The sequence below is a fragment of the Panicum virgatum genome, chromosome 1N (genome assembly GCF_016808335.1).
Source record: "Panicum virgatum strain AP13 chromosome 1N, P.virgatum_v5, whole genome shotgun sequence".
Lineage (NCBI taxonomy): Eukaryota > Viridiplantae > Streptophyta > Magnoliopsida > Poales > Poaceae > Panicum > Panicum virgatum.
In genome coordinates this window covers 9291317-9301611 of record NC_053145.1, presented here as the reverse complement: position 1 = coordinate 9301611, position 10295 = coordinate 9291317, and positions in this window count along the sequence as shown.

The following is a 10295-nucleotide window of genomic DNA, read 5'->3' as shown; positions in this document are numbered from 1 at the left end:
TCTATCACAAGTGCCAAACTCCTCGATCTTAGCTACTACCATTCGCTATAGTAGTAGTAATATGTTTCTTATCTGCCAGCTCATGTAGTAATGTTGTCCACTGCTCAGTTCAACTGACTCAGTTGTTCTTTTGCTAGCTTCCCTATTTTATGATCAACTTGATTGTCTGTTGCTACTATGTTTAATTCTATCGTCTGTTGCATGGTGCCATGCCTCCATGGTCTGGTTTCTGTTGGGGAACAATCGATATAAGTTTTTTACTTATTGGAAGCCAACAAATCTTCATAGTGCAGAGTATAAGATTCCATTCAGAATTTCAGCAACCTATGTTCATGTCTAAGCCTGATGAGCTTACTATACAAATCTTGGCTTGATCGATATTTTTTTGATTCCTGATCTGCTTGTGGTGTTAATTTTTTTGAGCTTGTGGTGTTAATTGTGAGGTGCGATAGTATCTTGTAGCAATGTCGGCAACAAACCTTTGGAGGGTAATAGTCTAATATAGTACAAAATCTAGAACTATCTTGTTTATTTTGGCTAATAATAATATAATCGTTAATGTGCATTTGAGATTTTAGTAATATAATAAGATATACGTGTGGTAAAATATATTAATTGTATGCATAACTAGTATTCTATAGGTATGCACGATTTGTAATTTGATATGCAAAACGATGGATAGATTTATATTTATAAATAGAAATATGTTTTAATGGCACTAGTGGATAATTTATAAATATTTATAGGGCTATTTTAGGCTAATATTTACTTTTTCTTTTTTTCTTCGATTTTTGTGAGAATTTCTAGACATTGAGAGAAAACGTGGAGGCTCTGTTTGATAGCCAAATAATAAGATAATAAATAGAAGATCAGTTCCACGCACCCAGAGGGCTCATCTACATCTTCTCCATGTCTCCTCTGCTGCCGAAAAAGGCTTGTCGGAGATTCGCAACGATATCTACATCTCCATGTCGTTCATGATTCCCACCGGATTCTCCTCGGTAGATGAATTCTGGTGGCCGGTAGAACAATTCTTGTTTAATAGATGCGTTCCCTGTTTACCGCTAGATGTTGCTGCAGCAAGTTCTAGGTTGTTTTCGTTGCTCATTTATGCAGTTCGGTGTGGATCCGTTTTGTTTCAATCCTAGTTTTTCTTTCATCTAACATGTTAAGAACCCTGCTGATTCCCGTGAACAGTTTTTTCTTCAATCCTAGATTCAATCTAGTCTTGCTTTATTTAATTATTAGTAGATGTACTTGTTTCCTGGTGGCATTTTCCCCCCTCCATGCCATCAAGGAACGCGTTGTTGCATGCCGCCAGCTAACCCACCGCATTACACGCGTACGCTGGCGGCATGAATCCTCACGGCGCCGGCCATCCCAACAAGCCTGCACCCCGGCGACCTTCCTAGCATGATCTCTTGTGTCTAGCAAACTAGTATAGAATTTCATTCCGTGGATTGATTTCATGACTAGTGCTACTCAGTTTTTTTCTGATAAACTGGTTTGTGGCACTGGCTACCCCATTGCATAGATTGGAATCTATGCGTACGCCGGTGTATTTTTTTTCCTTGCACAGTACTGCCCGAAGTCGTACGCGCTTGCCAGTTTGTACCTGCATAGTACTTGCCAGTACGTACTTGCATACACCTACGTGTCACCATATACCTCTGCCGATAGCTGCGCCTGTTGCCAGCTCGCCGATAAGGATGCGCCACTCCATGCCTTGTGCACCTCTGTGATCTGCGCCCCAATGAGCGAGAGTTTTAAGTTTAGGTGACTCATGGTGCCGATCGATTTTTTTTCTTTTTTTTTTGCTAGCTCAGGCTCGATAAGTTATACTAGGTAAACCGCGCTACGCCGCGCGCCACTTGAAAATGTGGAGAAAAATGGTTGATGCGTTGATGGTTACATGCTTATAGAGCAGGAAGAGAGGTACGCTGAAGGGCGTGGCAATGAGCTGATTGTTGCGTATAGGCCGAATGGAGCGAATGCCAAATCCATGCCCCGCGTCGGGCTTCCTCCCATTGGGGATTGGGCTGATTATCTCCACGTATGGGCAATGGGCTGATTGTTCTTGGGACACATGTCACGTCCACAATCTCCGAGGGCTCCTAGGCCACCAATCCCAGGGTGCATAGGAGTAAGAATTAAAAAAATAAATATATGTGTTTGGCAAATTTTTTTTGAAGAAATGGGCCCAAGGAGGGGGCCACCCGGGGGGGTATGGCATCAACAGGGGCATACCGCGTTTGCTGTCCGCACTCGTCATACTCTAAATTCACCCTCTAAAAGGAATATACTATCCCGGTCATCTAAATTCACCCTCTACTATACGTCCAGTTTTACTGCACCCGTTCATTCTTTATCCCATCCTCTATATCAACAACCAAGTGTGAGGCTCACATGTCAGTTTTTTTAACCCCCCGCACCTACTGGTCCCCTCCCTTCCTTATTCTCTCTCTGCTGCCTCCATCCCTCCCCCGTTCGCCCTCCCCTGCATTCCCCGCCGCCCCTGCCCGTCCCTGCATGCCCGGTGCACGCACGCGGGCGGACCGTGGCGGCGTGGCGAGCCGGCGGCCGTGCGCGGCGTGGCGAGCCAGGCTGGCCGGGCGCGGCGTGCCTCGCGGCGGCATGGTGAGCAGGGGTGGCGGCGAACGGAGCTACGACAGGGCGGGTCGGCGCGCGGCGGGCCTCGCTCCGCGGCATGGATCTGCGGCGACGTCGGGCGTTCCCCTTCTTTCCTCCCTCCCCCTTCTCCTGCGGGCAGAGCTCGGGCGGCGGGGCTCGAGCGGCATGGCGCGGCCGGCAGTGGCGGCGTCCAGTGGCAGGCGGTGGCGCCGGGGGAGCAACGGAGGCGCGTCCTCGGCGCGGCTCCTCGGCTCTGCTCTTGCCCTGACGTGGGCGGAGCTCTCCCTCCCTCTCCCTCTCCCTCTCTGTCTCTCTCTCGCTCTCGCGGCGCGGCAGACTGGTGGCGGCTCCTCACACGGCGCAGCGCTCGGCGGGGCGGCGGCACGGCCCATGCGGCGGCGGCCCCGCGAGGCCGTGGCCCATCCCTGGCACAATGATGCGCCCTCCTCCCCGGTCTCCCTCCACGGCTCGCGCTTTGCCCCGCCGCATCCACCTCTCCGCCGCCCCAAACTGCCGCTCCGACCCCGCAATCCGCCACGCCGGCACCCCAATTCGCCGCTCCGGCACCCAATCCGGCCCCCGATGGCCCTCATCTGCCGCTGGGGTACATGCCGCCGTGCATTCCCTCCCATCCAGAAGGTCAGTCCGGTCTCGATCCGCCGCCGGCTCCTTGCTCCGCCTGGTGAGCCGTCCCCCGTGGTTGCTTCCCCGTACTCCGTGGGCCTGGATCCGCGAGGCCGGCGACCCTCGTGCTCTGTTGCGTGCCCCTTCCTCTGTTCACTGGCATTGCCCCCCCTCTCCATTCGGCCCCTGTGCGCCCTTCAACCCCCTCCGCCGTGATGCCCTCGTTGGTCGTTGCATCGGCCACCATCCTTCCCGGCACTGCACGATGGCGACGGCAAGATTGACGACGGCCCTCATTCGAGCCCCCCTTCCTCCTCCGTGCAGCCGCGCTCTGTGCTCCGCCGCGCCGCTAGGCGCGGAGCTGGACGCGGCCATGTGCGAAGCGGCGGCACCCTGTGGAGACGGGTCCAGCTGACCCAGGCAGGATCCACATGCAGGCGAGGTGGTGTGGCAGGTCAGCGTGTGCGGGCACGCAGGAAAGGCAGGAAGCGCCAAATCGATGGCTCGCATCGGTTTTCCTCTCCCGGGCACATGTGGTTGGGCGCGGTTACGCTTCCTCGACTTAAAGTCAGTTGAGGCCTACAACTCTACACCTCACCACATTGTTGGCTAGCCTCACATCCGTGGTTAGCAAGTCATATATTCTAAGATGATTGAGAAGACTCTCGAGACACTACTACAAAAACGATTTGTAATAACATCTCGATTTTTTTCAGAGGCAGACCAAAATTTCACCTGTTGCAACAAATGAAGTGGGATTACTGTAGCATCCGATCCGCCCCTAAAAAAAGTATTTTTAGGGGCAGGTTACCCCCTCACCCGCTCCTAAAAATGTGCATCATTTTCAGCGGCGGTTAATGACGTCACCCGCCCCTAAAAAGAGCATTTCTAGGGGCAGGTGATGCCATGAACCACCCCTAAAAATGGTGGCATTTGTAGGAGCGGTGACGGTGGGTGAGTACCGCTAGCAGGGATTTGAGAGAATCCCCGTTTAGAGATTGAGCCAGGGGTGTAAAGCACACAAGTATCTCCCTTACGGAAGCGAGTTGAGACGGTGGTTTTTAGACAGGTTCAGGCCGCTCCGAGGTGTAATACCCTACGTCTTGTGTGTTGTGATTGGTTCTTACTGATCCCGAGTTGGAGTACCCAAGCCCGGAATGCATGAATCAGGTCCAGAAAAAGGGGTTCCTTTGCATGTCCTAAGACCTTTCTATTTTATAGGCTGCAACTACATTCTCTGTCCTTCTCTAACTCGTGTGAATGCCCCTATTGCATGGTGGGTGCCATCTTCCAGGTTGCCTTTGTCAGGCAGGCAGGCGGCTTGTCGAGCCCGCTGCAGCAAACTTTGGGGGACCCACCGGTGTCAGAGGCGCTCCGGGGCGACCTCGGGGCCTCCCGGGGTGTCCCGGGGGGCCGTAGACACTGGCGGGTGGACCCCTACATCCCGGAGTGATCCGGGGTCATCTGGCGGGCCCTAGTGCTTGGGGTGCCCTAGGGGCCATCCGGGGCGGTCCGAGGCTGCCGCGTGGCGGTTCAGGGGTCGCCCCGTGGACCCTCCTAGTCCGGGGTGACTTTGGTCAACATCGGGAAGATGGCCGGGGCTGCCCTGGTTTTATCGCGACGGGGGGCACGGTAAACGGTGGTGGGCCTCGGCCTCCGTCCATCTTCAAGTCGATGGGATGGGTACCTCAGGGATAAGCTATCCGCTGCCTATCTTCTTATCATCTGAGCGCACGACATCTCCATAATCATGATGTTCTTACGGGTAAGCCGCGCACCCCCTCGGGCTATGTACTGAGCCTGGCGGCTGGGCGTCGTAACCTCCGGGATTTCCGCCTGGTAAAGATTTTTTACCAGGAGGGTTCTTCGAGGGGAAGGAAAAGGCCTTCATGTGCTTCTCGAGTCGGGCTGAGCCCGGCCCATTCCATGTGGGCGCCCACCTTCGTGGGCAATTGTTCCGGGTGAGGGCCCACAACCGAGCTCGGCTGACGTCGCCGGCTGACGCAGCTGGTGGGGCTCCCCATCTTTAATCGTGCATTAGTCTAGGGTTATGGGTACCACCGTTCCCATTACGCTGACAGGCGGGTCATGGCCTCACCCATCCCTACAAATCCAAATTTAGGGGTGGGTGATGGCATGGCCCGCCCCTACAAATGGTTTCACTCAAAAAATTTATAACTTTTTCATATGATCTCGGATGGAGTCAAGCTTTATATTAATATTGTAGAGAATGACGAGATCTAAAAGTTTGTAGTTGACAACTTTTTCATTTAAGGTCATCTAATATTCCAAAAAATTATTATAAGTTCTCTGATAGCTATAACTATATAGTATCCCGTATAACTAAGTCATATTTTGAAGTTTCCATAATTAAATGAATTTTCAGATAAAATAGAAAGATATTTTTAGGGGCGAGTGGTGCATCACCCGCCCCTACAAATCAATCTCATAATTAATATAAAATAATAACATACCCTATAAAGTCACAGGTGATTGTGCAGTGTAGTGGTAAGGAATGTACGCGCAAGACTTGAGGTAGGCGGTTCGAATCACGGTTTACGCAAGTGTATATATCTCATCAAAAAAAAAAGTTCCTCAATAGGAGAGGGGGCTTGTGCTGGTGGCTGGTTAGCAATGATATTTTTGTCGTTTTTATTTTGCTATTTTCGAGTTTTTTTCTAATCTTTTCATGTTCTGGAAAATAATTTGTATCAATTTGTAGGGGCGGGTGAGACCATGACCCGCCCCTACAAATCGATTTGTAGGGGTGGGTGAGCCCATGATCCGCCCCTACAAATCATTTGTAAGGCCGATCATATTTCCCGTCCATACAAATCTGATTTTTAGCGGCGAAAATTAGCGGCGGGTATCACGTCCGCCCCTAAAAATAGGTTTTTACCTGCCCCAAAAAATTGTTTTTGCAGTAGTGAGACCTTCCACCCTGCAAATATGGTACTCCCGTAGCAGTATCGTAACAATGAGTACAGAAAGTATTATGAACTTATGAATGTCCTTGCTGTCAAGAATCAAAATATTTGTTCCCTGTAGCCGAAATTTATTTTTAAGTACTAAAAAATACTTATTTTAAAATATTGTGCAAATATATGCGGTCTTGTTTTAAAAAAATTATTATAAGAAAGATAATGGTACAATCCAAATTTAATTTGAATGCTCGGTTTAATACTTATAGTTTTTTAGTTCCAATTTGCATGCATGTGGATGATGTCGTCATTTTTGTGCTCTTTGGTATGTAGACAATCTTTTAACTTTAGATGGAAGCGCCCACGATATAAATAAGCTTAATTGCAGGGTACCATCACCTCAAGCAATATCTAATCGCATCCTGCAAGCGGACCATTTGCTTGGACGTGGCCTCCTTGATTTGTTTGGGTCCATTGGTTTAGTTTACTGTTTGTTTCTGCTGGGCCACGGGTTCCAGAGATCCAAGTTCTTACACTCGCCGATAACGCAGTGGGCCTGAACCACTAACTGGAGGCGACCAAGATATGTTTCTGGACCCTCCCAGAATATCGATGTAATTTTAATTTGTTAAGGGATCTCCTGACAAGGGGTGGCTATGTAATTTGTAAATATCAATAGTATCCAACCCATCTTCTAAAAAAGAGTCATGCTTCCTCCCGTGCGTCCGGACGCATTGGACGGAAACGTTAAAAATATCTAGATGTAGACCCGTAATCACCAACCATAATCATCAGCCACACATAGGGTTACCGTATCTATTTCCCATCTACCGTTCCTTCTCCTCCCTCTCCATTGTAATCCCAAGCTCGTCTACTCTAAACTACTGTCACTATTAGAAAACACGCCAAAAGTCCACCCCAAAAATACCGGTACGAAGATAAACCGATACCTATGCTAGCGGATGAAATCTATGAATGAGCATTAAATACCGGTTGGTAACATGGCGGTGGACTATGGCCTCCGCCGCATGTTGCATTGCAGGTGAAGGCGGTGGACCTGCCGCGGAGATGATGGAGGTGCCTGTGAGGCCGTGACATTCCCAGAGCGGCTGGCGCTGGGTGGCAGCCTCCTCAATGGAGTAGAAGACGAAGCTCCGAGCATCGAGCTCTCATATACCCCCTGCTCCGTGCTTATTGACGGCAACTCGTACTCGGAGTAGTAAACATAGACCGCACGCCACAGCTACCGACAAGTGAGCCAACGCTGCACTTTCAATTACTCCTACGAAAAACAAATTAAGTTGGAGTGAAATTATACGAAACAATATTTATATCATAAAATAAATTTTATTAGATTATTTATATAATACATCTTTATACTACATCTATTTGGAGATATAATACTAGATATAATGCACTGGAGCTGGGGCTCTTTTGTTTTCCTGCTTTTACTCAATCCTGTTCTGTTACTGGTGGCTCTTGTTGTTTCCCATATGAGTAATCGCAGTATCCCTTTCCTTTCCTGGAACGTCCGCTGCCTTGGCCAGTCTGAAAACTGTGCGGAAGTGAAATGCGTTCTTGGCTTCACTCTCCAAAATTGTTTGCCTTCAGGAGTCGAATTAGATCTTATCCCTTACTCCAAATCTCTCTCCTTTCTCCCTCTCCTTCGTCCATCTCCCCTCGGTGGGCGCTGGGGGGGCGGGGGCGGGGGGTGTGTTATTACTGCTTGGTGCAGTGACGACTTCACCCTTTCCCGCCATCACTTGGGCATCTACTCGCTAACAACTTGGTTCCATGCCAATTCCTCTGACCTATCTTTTGCCACCACCAACGTTTATGGACCCAACGATCACCACCTCAAATCTGAATTCCTCGATGAGCTCACCGACCTAGCCACCTCCATCACCGTGCCTTGGACCATCCTAGGTGATTTCAATATCATCTGCTACTCCTCAGATCACTCACTCGGGAACTTTGACCATGGCGAGGCAACCTTGTTCAATGATTGAAAGACCGGATTGGGCGCTCTAGCCTAAGAGAGGAAGGGGGTGAATTAGGCAAACTAGAAACTTAGACCTATGGCTCCAACTATTTGCATAATATTAAACTAAAACATACTATTTAGATGTGCAACTATGGTTATTCTAGTGTGAAACCCCTATCCCAAAAGAGTTTAGCAACATAGAGCCTTTCCTATCAAAAAACTACTCTATGAAAGTAAATGCACACAAATTGCTAATATGAAATACGGAAGCTTAAAGAGAGGGATAGCAGAAAGCAAAATCTTGACGCGGGTGTTTATTTCGTGGTTCGGTTAGCCACAAAGGCACACCTACATCCACGTTGTTGTAGCACTCACTAAGAGTATTGCTACTCGGCCACCAAGTCTCTTCCGTGAACACAATCACGGTCACCTTGGCCCCGGGTTCCACTAAGGAGCTTCTCCACAAAGGATGGGGGTCTCTATGTCCCCCGCACAAAGTTGACGTCGCCACTCCACACCAAGTCGGAGGGTTGATGACGTGCCGGCGAGCCTTCAAAGCTCTAAGGTGCCGGCGCAATAAATTCCTCTTTTGGTTCACTAAAGAACCTCAGCACAAAGGCACTTGGCCTTGCAATCTCACTCACTAAGAGTTATCCTTTACACAACACTCTCAAAGTGTGCTAAGGGCTAAGGATATGAACACTAAGCTCTTGGATGGCTTGGAGATATTTTTGGGTGTGTTTGTGACTTCCTTGAACTCCAGCAAACTCCAAATGGCCGGGGGATGGCATATATATAGGTCTCCAAGTCGAACTAGCTATTTTGAGCCGTTGCCCAACTTTCTGCGCATGCACCGGAGTATCCGAAGGTATAGCACCGGTGCATCCGGTCACTCTGAGCTTCAGGGTATCCGTTGGGGCTCTAACAGCTGACATGGTGCCACCGGTTAGATCGGTCCCATGCACCGGTGCATCACCGGTTCATCCGGTCCTGAAGAGATCTTCAGCTTCTGTCTTGAGTTACACATGTGCCTCGCTCCTGTGCACCACCGGTTCATCTGGTGCTGAAGAAAGTCTTCTCGCCAACTTGTCATGCTCTCTGGTGCTTGACAATGTGCTTGCACCGACGCCTCAAAGTAGTACCACCGGTGTATCCGGTGCTACTTTGCTTTTCTCCCCTGGCCTGGGCACTGCACGGCCCAATGCACCGGTCATGGGGCACCGGTGCATCCGATGCCAACCGAATACTCCGGTGCCTATGCTACGGTTCATTCGGTCCCACTGTCTTTTGCAGAAATCGTTCATTTCTTCATTTCTTTGAGTTCTTTCTTCGTGTTTTGCTTTGCTTGGCCTTTTTCCTTCATCTCTGGGATCTATAATTGTTCACTTGACAAACTCATTAGTCTCATTGATTGCGTTGTTACTCAATCACCAAAATCACAAAGTAATGGCTTAATGAGGCCATTTTCCTTACAATGATGCGATCAATAGGGCCTGCCTCCTCGAGATCCCCCTCCTAGATCACCTCTTCACCTGGACCAACAACCAGCAAAACCCAATTCTTGTCAGGCTAGACCGTGCTCTGGTCAATACAGTTTGGACCTCCAGGTTCCCTGATACCTCCCTCACCTCTGTGGCCCGCTCTACTTCTGACCGTGTCCCTCTCATCCTCAATGCCTCCCTATCCATCCCCAAATCCACTATTTTGAGGCTTAACAACCATTGGCTACTGCCCCCCTCCTTTGACACCCTCGTTTGTAACAACTGGAAAAGTGTTAGCTCTCAGCGCACCACCAGCACGGGAGTGTTGTGCCCGCGCCTAAAACGCATTCGGTCCGCTGCACGCCTCTGGAGCAAGCGGTAGCGCCCGATTGACGTTTCCCTCGCCAACTGTGAACTGGCTATCTCTGCTCCGATATTCTTGAGGAGTGTCGCTTGCTCTCCCGTTCTGAGTTCTGCCTCCGCAATCTCGTTCAGACCTCTCTTGCGCACCTCTCCTCCTTGCGCGCGCTTTACTGGCGCCAATGAAGTAAGGTGCTCCATTGCCTCCTCAGTGATGAGAACACCTCTTACCATCATCAATGTGCCACTGTCTGCTTGCAACGCAATAAAATTAAGTCTCTACATCATGAGAAC